Genomic DNA, 11,692 nt, shown 5'->3' on the forward strand with positions numbered 1-11,692 from the left:
AAATCACTGCTTTAATCGAGAGCTTTCTTAGGAGCTTCTCTCCTATGATGTAATTAACTATAAGGGCTTGCCTCTATAGGAATTTGAGAACCCCATACTAAAATAAATATTGTTTTATTCGTATAAAATAAAGGAAGAATCTTTGGGAACGTATATATTTTTAAAAAACCTCATTTCTAATTTTGAATAGACTTGCAGAATGTTATTATTATCTTTTCAGATAATATAATATTATACTTGTTATATTCAACTTTAGAAATGATGAATTTTATAAAACTCATTCCGCTTTTGGATATCTTGAAGAATGTTATGTTCGTCTTTTAAGATGATATAATATTCTTCTTGTCATATCTAAATAAAAGAATGAATAAACTTTTTCAAAAACGTATTTCTATCTTTAAACATATTCTATAAAATTTCATGTTCATCTTTTGAGATTATATGTTATTCTTTGAACTATGTTTGATTATAGAAATATCAATTTTCAAAAATCCTATTCTAATATTGAATCCATTGTAGAATATTATGCCGGCCTCTTGAGACTGTACTTTATTCTTAATATAGTATTCGATTACAAAATAAGAGAAAATCAAATCTGCGTGGTGACATAATTTTTCCCACCAAACAGCATAATTAAATCCATAACTTAAAGCATAATAAATAGATCTAATTAGATGAGGCGGCATTCATGCTATGATTAGCTTCGAATTTATGAATTATGAGTTCTGCTTCTTGTAAAAAACGATTACCGCACTTGCTGCAGCGGTATTTTAATTGTTTTTTATGTGATTTGTAGTGGTTATCCATATCTTCGACATCGTCGAGTCTCTTTGGTCTTTTGAATAGTTGATGGCATGTGAGACAAAGAATACCGTCTACGCCTATAAGAAATAATTTGAGCGGCGGCCTCTGAATCTGATGATGTAGACATAGAATTATCTAATGGCCTGGGATTTAAAAAAATAATAATAATTAGCAATTCAAACCCTAAATTAAGATATATGCAAATCATTATATATTTCGATCACTAACCAGCTGAACAAACTAGTGATCACATTTTTGTTCCTATTTCTCTTCCTTCGCTTCGAGGACGGAGGTCCTATGGTAGGTAACAGCTAGCAGGCAAAAGCAAAGCACTTGACCGAAGGGGACCAGCGCTTCTACTCCTCCACCGAGGACGAGCAGTTCGCAACGAGAAGCTGCAAGGGATGTCGTGATTGGTAGGAAGGAAAAGAAAGCACCGTAACCCAAATATCTTTAGACATTGCCTCGCGGTTCTATTTAAATGGTATTAAGCTTACGCGAAAAAAACTTCCAGGTGTCGCGGAGGAGACTGGGCAGTGTTGAACGAGCCCCCTGTGGTGCGAGAGAACAGCGCCAAAACTCTGCATGGATTTCGGCCTCCTCACAGAACAGTAACAAAAGCCGCTTAACGAGTTCGAGCTCGATCGAACAAGTATCTGACAATGGCGGACCTCGCAACGGACTCGACGACGAAGCTCGGAATGGACGACGGAGACGATGAAGCTCGGAGTTCGATTGAGCGCGTGACGACGACGAAGCTCGGAATGGACAACGAAGACGACGACGATGCTCGGAGCTAGATTCTAAACGACGCCGGCCGGACGCTTACGACGTGACGCCGGACTCAATCACCTGACTATGGTCATTCCGACCTCTATCGGTATATAACAGTCTTTCTGATCACTATCGTCCACCAACTATGATCCTTCAAACCTTCATGGGGCTGCCAACTCTTTTTCATATCCAAAGATGTGATAACACATAAAGTTTAGGGGGCATTGTAATTAACCTTACAAAGAAAAACATGAATGTCATAATTATCACCTTTGGATATGAAAAAGAGTTGGCAGCCCCATGAAGGTTTGAAGGATCATAATAGGTGGACGATAGTGATCAGAAAGACTGTTATATAGCGATAGAGGTCGGAATGACCATAGTCAGGTGATTGAGTCCGGCGTCACGTCGTAAGCGTCCAGCCGACGTCGTTTAGAATCTAGCTCCGAGCATCGTCGTCGTCTTCGTTGTCCATTCCGAGCTTCGTCGTCGCCACGCGCTCAATCGAACTCCGAGCTTCGTCATCTCCGTCGTCCATTCCGAGCATCGTCGTCGAGTCCATTGCGAGTTCCGCCATTGTCGGATGCCTGTTCGATCGAGCTCGAACTCGTTGAGCGGCTTTTGTTAGTGTTCTTTGAGTAGGCCGAAATCCATGCAGAGTTTTGGCGCTGTTCTCTCGCACCACAGGGGGCTCGTTCAACACTACCCAGTCTCCTCCGCGCCACCTGGAAGTTTTTTTTCGCGTAAGCTTAATACTATTTAAATAGAACCGCGAGGCAATGTCTAAAGATATTTGGATTACGGTGCTTTCTTTTCCCTCCCACCGATCACGACATCCCTTGCAGCTTCTCGCTGCGAACGGCTCGTCCTCGGTGGAGGAGTAGAAGCGCTGGTCCCCTTCGGTCAAGTGCTTTGCTTTTGCCTGCTAGCTGTTACCTACCGTAGGACCTCCGTCCCCGAAGCGAAGGAAGAGGTGCAGGAACAAAAAGGTGATCACTAGTTTGTTCAGCTGGTTAGTGATCGAAATATATAATGATTTGCATATATCTTAATTTAGGATTTGAATTGCTAATTATTATTATTATTTTAAAATCACAGGCCATTAGATAATTCTATGTCTACATCATCAGATTCAGAGGCCACCGCTCAAATTATTTTTATAGGCCCAGACGGTATTCTTTGTCTCACGTGCCATCAACTATTCAAAAGATCAAAGAGACTCGACGATGTCGAAGATATGGATAACCACTACAAATCATATAAAAAACAATAAAAATACCGTGCAGCAAGTGCGGTAATCATTTTTTACAAGAAGCAGAACTCATAATTCATAAATTTGAAGCTAATCATAGCATGAATGTCGCCTCATCTAATTAGATCTATTTATTATGCTTTAAGTTATGGATTTAAGTGTGCTGTTAATGTCATATATATTGTGCTGCACCAAATTGTAATTGTCAGCATTTCTTAATCTAATTGAACATTCTATTTAGCCATGGGGAATGTCAATGGTCTGCTTGACTTTCATGCCTTTCATTTTCCTTTTTGTTTTTCATTCCTTTTTTGTATTCAGGTTGCACATTGTTATTATATTGTTATCACCAACCCTTAGAACATTGCGCACATGTAAAAGGGTTTAGGGATCTAAAATCAAATAAAAGTAAACCTAATAAAATTGAAGTTACTACAGGGACCTAAAAGAGAAGGGTTCGTATAAACCACTTCAAAGGCCCCTAAAGGTTTTCTAAGTTTAGAATACTTACAGTCACCGGGGACTATGACCCGGTGGTTTTGCCCGTAGCACCTCCACCCGGTTGGATGGAGGTGACTGACGCCGTTAGTCCCTTGTCCTTTTGTTCATTCATCGGGTACCATTCCTCGTAGTTCATGCAAATAAATAAAAGAAAACAGTGATTAAAAAGCACATTTAATAATTAATAATAAAATAATTAAAATTTACTAAAAATAAAGACGTACCTTTCTTCGGGCTTGAACACCAGTTTGCTGACTGTCTTTTGAACTTTTCATTTTTGATAGCATATTATATATCTTTCTAATATTTACCCCGAGGCACAAGAAAAGGGCAAAGGAAGGAGAGAGAGAGAGAAAGAAAATTTTGTTTTTCAACATTTTCACTTTCATTTTCTAGTTAAAACCCAACTAACTCACTCTCTAACACTTACACCTCTCACCTCTCAAAATACTTCAACTTCCAATAACTACATACCTAAAACACCATTCGACACACTTACACCTCACTTTTCATAACAATTTAACCTTTAACAAACATACACTTTAAAACATAATTTCACATATACACATTTTACTTCTCATAATCTAATACTTGCTTTTCGCCTTTCTCACATTTAATCTTTTTAACGTACATCTTCCACTCTCCAAAAATTCAAAATTTACTTTTCAAAACCAACACATTCTTTACCATTCACAATCTACACTCTCCACTACAAATTACCTTTCCACACATACATTCCACTTTCACAATCCATACCTTTCACTTTCACTTTATTTTCTAGAATATACTTGATGTGATGTAGAACGGGATATGGAGGTGCTCCAATTAATTCCAATTTGAATGGGCTTTATTTGGGAATTAATTAAGCAATAAACTTAGTCAAGGTTGGCTAAGAGAGGTGGCTGAAAACTGAAGAAAAAAATTTCCTATGAAACCGCCCAAAATTAAATCACCCAAATTAAGTTTGAATTACATCATGAATGAGATTCAATACTTTCCTAAAATAGCTTTCTAATTTAGGAAATCATTTGAAATTCAAAATTCGAATTTCAAAGGATGAAAATAATTTCCTAAAGGGTGGCCGGCGGTGGAGGAGCTAATGGGGGATGGTGGCCGGCGGCTATGGGGAAAATTTTGTGGAGCTTGGTATGAAGGTTTGGCCGAGGGGTTGAGAGGGGAAGAGGAAGAAATATGAAAACGACGACGGGGAGAGATAAGAAGGAAGAAAATAAAACACGAAAGCTAGAAAATAAGAACCGCGAGCCTCGGTGATGTGATGCAATGGTGGAGTTACACAAGAGTTTAAAAAGAGAATTAAAGTTTAGCTCAACGAATTATTTATTCATGCATCAAAGTTAAGTTGATTACAAGTAATTCGCGATGTTCAACTTGTTAGGCAAGAAACTACAACAAGAAAACTAAACCATTTAAGCATACGCAAAGGAAAACATAAAACGAAGGCTAGTAAATAAAATCCCACAATTAATACAAAGTTGTTCACACCTTGAGACCTTTAATTCTCTCTTCCTACGGAGACTAAGTTGAGCGACGAAAGATTGTCCAGACTAGCATCGAGGTTGCCACTAGGATGGAGGTACCAAGGAACGTCGCCGTGGGAAAGGATCTCGGAGGCGGAGGGGGCACAGTAGCTCGACCTTTGATAATCCAAGTGTAGACGGAGAAGTATTCGTCAATGGAATCTACTAGCGTCGGCAAGATCCGGTCCAAGTATTTTTCGACGGTATCGTCGAAGTCAAATCCGACGTCGAAGAATTGTGATCGGAGGATGTTGACTCTTCCGTTGTTGTCGTATTCAAACCCGAAATTCCACTCGGGTTCTTCCATGCATCCTTGACAGGGGTTGGAGTGGTTGCCGCAAAGAGACCTCGAAAGGGTGGAGGAAGTGGCCGGCGGCTCAGGAAGCCAAGAGGGAGGCTGGCGGTGAGGAGGAGAGAGAGAGGGGGATGTGGTGTGAGAAACTGAAAATTATTTCAGTTTTGGGTGGTTTTGGAGGGAGGAATTTGAACTTTAATTCAATTTCATTAATTCCTTAATGGGGAATTAATGAGGGGAACGAAATACAAGGGAGGCCGGCGGCAAGAGAGAAGAGAGGGTTTGGGTGTGAAAACTGAAAATAATTTTAGTTTTGATTGGGATGGGAGGGAAATCCAAATGAAATCAATTTCAAATTTCAATTGGATTAGGGGAGTTAATGAGAGCCATTAATGGGGCCATAATAGGGGGGGCGGCGGGCTGAGTGAAGGGAGAGGAAATTAGGGAGAGAGGGAGGGGATTTGTATTAAAGGATGATGACTAAGCAATCATTCAATAAATCCAATTTGATTCAAATTTTGAAATTTCAATTCATTCAATCTTTCCAAAAATGAAAACTTTCCAAAAATTGAAGAATTTCAAAATTTGAAATTTCAAATTCACGAGCGGCTACGAGGGAGAGTGGCGGTGGGAGGGTGGACGTGAGGGGAAGCCGGCTGCACCCTGGGCGGACGGTGGGGCTAGGTTGGCCGACGGGTGGTAGGGGGAAAACCAAGGGTTCGGTTGCCAACTAAGGGGTGATGTGAGGGTTTTGGGTGGGGAAGGGAAAGTAAATAAAAACAAGAACAAGGTTTGAGAACTCACTAAGAGATCTCAAGTTTGAAGAACTCACCAAGAGATCCTCATGCACTCACAAAGAGAACACAAACGTAATTTTCATTCAATTCAAAAAATCCTCCTCATACAAGATACAAAGGCCATATAAATAGGCTCCAAACAAAAGAAAAATGCAAAAGTCTAAAATGCCCCTTGGGGCTACAAGAGCAACTACTACCCTCAAGGGTAAAATGGGAAACTACGAAAATAAAAGCATAATATATAAACTGCTGGTACAAGTAAAATCAATAATAAAGACTCTCTATCATGGCCGTCGATCTCCGTGGTCGTCTCTGATAGACGCGCCGAAATCTCCTATCGATGACCTCATCACTCGGACTCTTCCGAAGACTGACGGGTGATCCGTTGCCCTTCTCCAAGGGACTTCAAATCACGAGCCCAGACCCATCCTGCGGCTGGTGACATCTTCGATTCCTTCTCATAGGAATCTCACTCTCATTCTCTCCCAAGAAGAACACAAAAGTGGAAAACACAAAATTTTTCATATCAAATTAACCATCCTTTTACAATAGCTTAAGGCCCTATATATAGGCCATAACATGATAAAATAAAAATTACAAATTTGCCCCTTGGGCCATAATACTCATATAAACTATCCTAGGGGTACAACAGGAAAATACATTAATTAAGAACTAAAATGTAGAAAAATAAATTATAATTGAAGGTTTAAATCATGGCTGTCGATTTGCAACGCCTCCTGTGATAGATGCGCCAAATCTTTGTACCGATGTCCGCATCATTCTCCCCCGGTGGGAGAATACTCGACTCCGTCGAGTTAGCATCACAACTGCCCAGGTACAACTTTGGACGGTTCTTTGGAGACTTAGTTTCATCCACCGAGATGGGTACTAAACCCAATGGGCACTTAAGCTCACCAATTTCCTTAACCATAGTCAAGGGATCGCCTTCCAAACTGTCGCACTTCTTTTGGCCTGTAGGAACTTGTTCACCCTCATCGATGGCTTCACTGGCGATAGGAGCAATATGGAGTTCTATGGCTATCACTTCCAAAGCTTCCTCAACCTTCTCTAATATAGGAGTGTTCGTTGGGTCAAGGGAAACCTTTGCTTCTGTAGGAGTTGCAATTGACTCAACCAATTCTTTCTCTGCACATTTCTCCTTGTCAACCAATTCTTCACGTTCTTCCTTGATTTGCATAGTGAGTGGGAAATAGAAGGCTTCATTGGTCTCCATCCATTTGTCCACTCTCTCTACTCTCTCTTTGTCTCTTAATGCCTTCTTTCTCTCTTTTGATGAAGAGGTTTTTGCATAGAACGGTGGGTCTGTCCTACCTCGCTTTAGGTCATCGAACCGTTTGATTGTCTGACGGTGTTAGTCGGCTAAGTCTGCTTGAGTCTCCTTGAGATGTTGACTAATGGCGCCCAGTTGACTTGCCACCCAGTCTAAAGTCTTTCCAAGTCGATCTGAATCCATGCTCTGATACCAAACTGATGTAGAACGGGATATGGAGGTGCTCCAATTAATTCCAATTTGAATGGGCTTTATTTGGGAATTAATTAAGAAATAAACTTAGTCAAGGTTGGCTAAGAGAGGTGGCTGAAAACTGAAGAAAAAAAATTTCCTATGAGCTGTTACGGGAAGTAAGTAATGGCTTAAGCATTGAAAATTTCGACTGGCAAGAGAAATTAGATGAGATTTACTTTATTTCCTTAAACAGGAATGGGAATTAGGAAGTAATTAAGTAATGTAAGTCAAGGGGATGGGGGCCGGCTGTATACCAAGGGAAAGAGGGTTTTAATGCATTTAATTGAGATTATTCAATTGGGGATGGAGTTTAGAAAAAAAATAATTAAAACCTATTTGGATTTGAAATTCAAATAAAATTCATTTAGTAACTTTCCAAAAAATGAATGATAAATTAGGAAAGAATTCAAATTTCAAATTAGTGGAATTTGAAAATTTGAAAACCGCCCAAAATTAAATCACCCAAATTAAGTTTGAATTACATCATGAATGAGATTCAATACTTTCCTAAAATAGCTTTCTAATTTAGGAAATCATTTGAAATTCAAAATTCGAATTTTAAAGGATGAAAATAATTTCCTAAAGGGTGGCCGGCGGTGGAGGAGCTAATGGGGGAAGGTGGCCGGCGGCCAAGAGGGTGGGATCGGGGGGAAGGTGGCCGGCGGCTATGGGGAAAATTTTGTGGAGCTTGGTATGAAGGTTTGGCCGAGGGGTTGAGAGGGGAAGAGGAAGAAATATGAAAACGAAGACGGGGAGAGATAAGAAGGAAGAAAATAAAACACGAAAGCTAGAAAATAAGAACCGCGAGCCTCGGACTCTTCTGAAGACTGACGGGTGATCCGTTGCCCTTCTCCAAGGGACTTCAAATCACGAGCCTGGACCCATCCTGCGGTTGGTGACATCTTTGATTCCTTCCCATAGGAATCTCACTCTCGTTCTCTCTCAAGAATAACACAAAAGTGGAAAACACAAAATTTTTCATATCAAATTAACCATCCTTTTACAATAGTTTAAGGCCCTATATATAGGCCATAACATGATAAAATAAAAATTACAAAATTGCCTCTTTGGCCATAATACTCATATAAACTATCCTAGGGGTACAACAGGAAAATACATTAATTAAGAACTAAAATGCAGAAAAATAAATCATAATTAAAGGTTTAAATCATGGCTGTCGATTTGCGACGCCTCCTGTGATAGATGCGCCAAATCTTTGTACCGATGTCCGCATCATGATGTGATTCCGAATGCACATATACCCTTTGCCTTTCAAAATAACATACATTTTACCCTTCCAAACTCACATTTTTCAAAGCTCGTACATTTCACATACACGCACTTTTCACTTCAACATTTCACTATTCCACCTATACATTTTCTAACACACACACTTTTCAAAATATCTCATCTTTCAAACATACATATGCACACACTTATCTATTTTTCAAAATCTAACCACTTGCTTTTCACCTTTCCTACACAAAATCTTTCCAACGTACATTTTCACCTTTCATCCTTTCAAGCTCACAATTGAACCTTTCAAAACATACACCTATTAAAACACTTCGCCTTTCGAGGCCTCACAAGTTATTTTCCATCTTCCACAACCATCACTTTTCAATAAACACATTTTTCACTAAAAAAAAAATTAATGCTGCCAACTATTTACATAAGCCTTCATTGCACTAAGCTACAAATATAAAGACAACAATTAATAAAAGATCTCCAAATTCTTCTCTAGCCAATTCAAGATACCCTTCAACAATCATAAAGCAACTTTTACAAAATTTTCATTACTACTTATGACTTCAGCAAACGAAATACAAATTTCCAACACTCATATATTCTCCTTCAAACAATTGCAAAAGGATGCTAAACATCTTTCTACATCTTCTATAAAACTTTCTAATTCCTTCACCAAAAAAATGAGCATGCTATCATGATTTTCTTTCTAATTATGAATAATACCACTCATGTCATTTTTTTAATCTCAAGTAAGAACAAAGCGATCACAAGTTATCCATTCCCAAATTAAACTTATAGGCTTCCTATTTGCAAATATACACAACATGAATGAATGAAACACTTCTTGCAAATTATTTTAAATGTCATGAAATCAGTCTCAGTAACAAAAACTTAACTCAACTATTTGCATAGTCGCAGAGGAGATAATTTAGGCGCCAAACCGACAACAATTGAAAAAAAAAAATTATTGCGAATAGATCCTTTCAAATAACGCTAACAACAAATACAATAAAAAAAAATTGAGAGGAAAATACTTTTCACTTATTAAAAACATTTTTCCCCAAATGTATAAACCCATAAGCTCATCAATCTCAAAAATTCATAAAGAATGGTAATAATTTTCTTTTGTCTAGAATACCACTTTCTCCAACAGAGAGTATCATAGAAATTGTCCACAAACTCAAGAAATAAAATGAGCGATGTGCCCCATTATTTTCATAAGTAGATTTAAACGAATCACTCAAATCTTGAAACTAATCCAATAATTATATAGAGATGATAGAGATATACGTTGAAGGGGAAGAAACCTTTTGAGAAAGAGAAGAAGAACGTGCTCTTATTGTTAATAGAGAAAGGGAAAGTGAAGAAAAAGAAAAAAAAAATGATGGGAAGAATGCACCTATGGACGATGGCTTGTGCAAGAAAGGCTTCAAACGGGATCGGCTAAGGCGTCAAAGACTGGCCAGAGAGAGATGCGGCCGGGGCTTCTTCGTGAACAAAAAGTGGCGACGGGCTGGGGCAGTCTTCAACTAAAGCACGCGAAGAGGAGGAGCGACGGGCTGAGGCTGTTCGCGAACTGCAAGAGCGACGAGGGATTGGGGATTTCGGAACTGCAGAGAGGGAGAGCGAATGGGCTTGGCTTCGTGCGAATGAGAGTGTGAGGGCCGGCTGATTTCGCGAACTGCAGCGAGATAGAGCGAATGGGAGAGGGAGCAGTTCATTTTCGCAAATTAGAGGGAGATCGTGGATCTTGGCTCGAACCGTCCGCCTCTCTCAATTCAAATCAATGGCTAAGATCACTTATGACTTAGGGGCTGTTTGGTTGTCTGAAAAGTAAATGCAGTGTAAAGTAAATGCAGTGTAAAGTAAATGTAATGCATTCTGAATATTTTGAGCATGTTTGGTTCTCTGCAAAATAAACGCAGGATAATTGTTTCCCTTGTTTGATTAGGTATATTCAGAGTAAAGTAAAAGCATTTTTTTAATAATTTATTTTGGCATTAAAATAAGTATATTTATAAAAGCAGTGTATTTAAAATAATTAATATTATTTGGTGTTATAATTTTTTTATTTAATTCAATTTATTTAATTAGATTTAGCATGAATCATAAAAAATAATCATACAAGTGAAAACAAAGTATGTAATAATACTTTATAGATCCCAAGCTACTAAAGGTTAGAGCTCTAAACATAACATCAAAAGATTCATACCATCAGCCAGAATTACGGGAGAAAAATAATTTCAGCAATTCATCTTTGAATATAATAATTCCTACACTTCACATAAAGAACTAGTAAAAGCAGATAAACAACCTGATAGCACTGGTCTTGGGCAAACCCAAGCGTGAGCATGGCCTCCTTGTCCCAGAGAAATATTGCCTGAGATGCACCAAAAAACAAAAAACAGGGTTACTGTTTTGGATACAAGAAAAAACGAGGGGTTGAGGTTTTCTAATTCCCACAAAACAGGCCTCCTAATACACTCGTAATATTTTGGAGTACTTCTTTTTATTCTGCTCAAAATTAATCAAATAACTAAATTTAATAAATGCATGTAATTGTTTTACTTTACCCTCCTAATTCAGGCAACCAAACAGCAAGAATAATCTAAAACAATTATTCTTGATGTAAATTATATCCGAACTTCACATATAATAACCTCTTCAAGTATTGTGGGTGATAGATTGCTATTAGGGATGCAAATGAAGCTGGCCGAGCCCAACCCAACTGAGAAAAGCCGAGCGATCAAGTTTGAGCTTTAGGTCGTTTGTTAAAACGAAGCTTGAACCTGAGCTATAACTACTGAGCAAGAGCCCAAGAATTTTACTGTGTATTTGTAAATACTCAACAAATATTTAATAAATATATAATAAATCAACAAATACTTATAAAATATTCACTAATATTGATAATTGAATATTTATTAATTATTTACTGACTATTTATAAATATACAAT

At 38.4% G+C, this 11,692-nt stretch overlaps 1 protein-coding gene across 1 annotated transcript in view; it reads right to left on the reverse strand.

Annotated features, from left to right (window-relative positions):
* Positions 1 to 11,115, reverse strand: part of LOC110095219 (activator of 90 kDa heat shock protein ATPase homolog 2) — a 57,160-nt gene extending 46,045 nt beyond the window's left edge. The window contains exon 1 of the mRNA XM_020820681.2: positions 11,049 to 11,115. The gene's annotated coding sequence lies outside the window, so the exon portion shown is untranslated. The remainder of the gene's footprint in view (positions 1 to 11,048) is intronic.
* Between the last annotated feature and the right edge of the window lie 577 nt (positions 11,116 to 11,692).

Source organism: Dendrobium catenatum, unplaced genomic scaffold (assembly GCF_001605985.2).
Source record: "Dendrobium catenatum unplaced genomic scaffold, ASM160598v2 original_scaffold_76759, whole genome shotgun sequence".
In the NCBI taxonomy this organism is placed as follows: Eukaryota; Viridiplantae; Streptophyta; class Magnoliopsida; order Asparagales; family Orchidaceae; genus Dendrobium; species Dendrobium catenatum.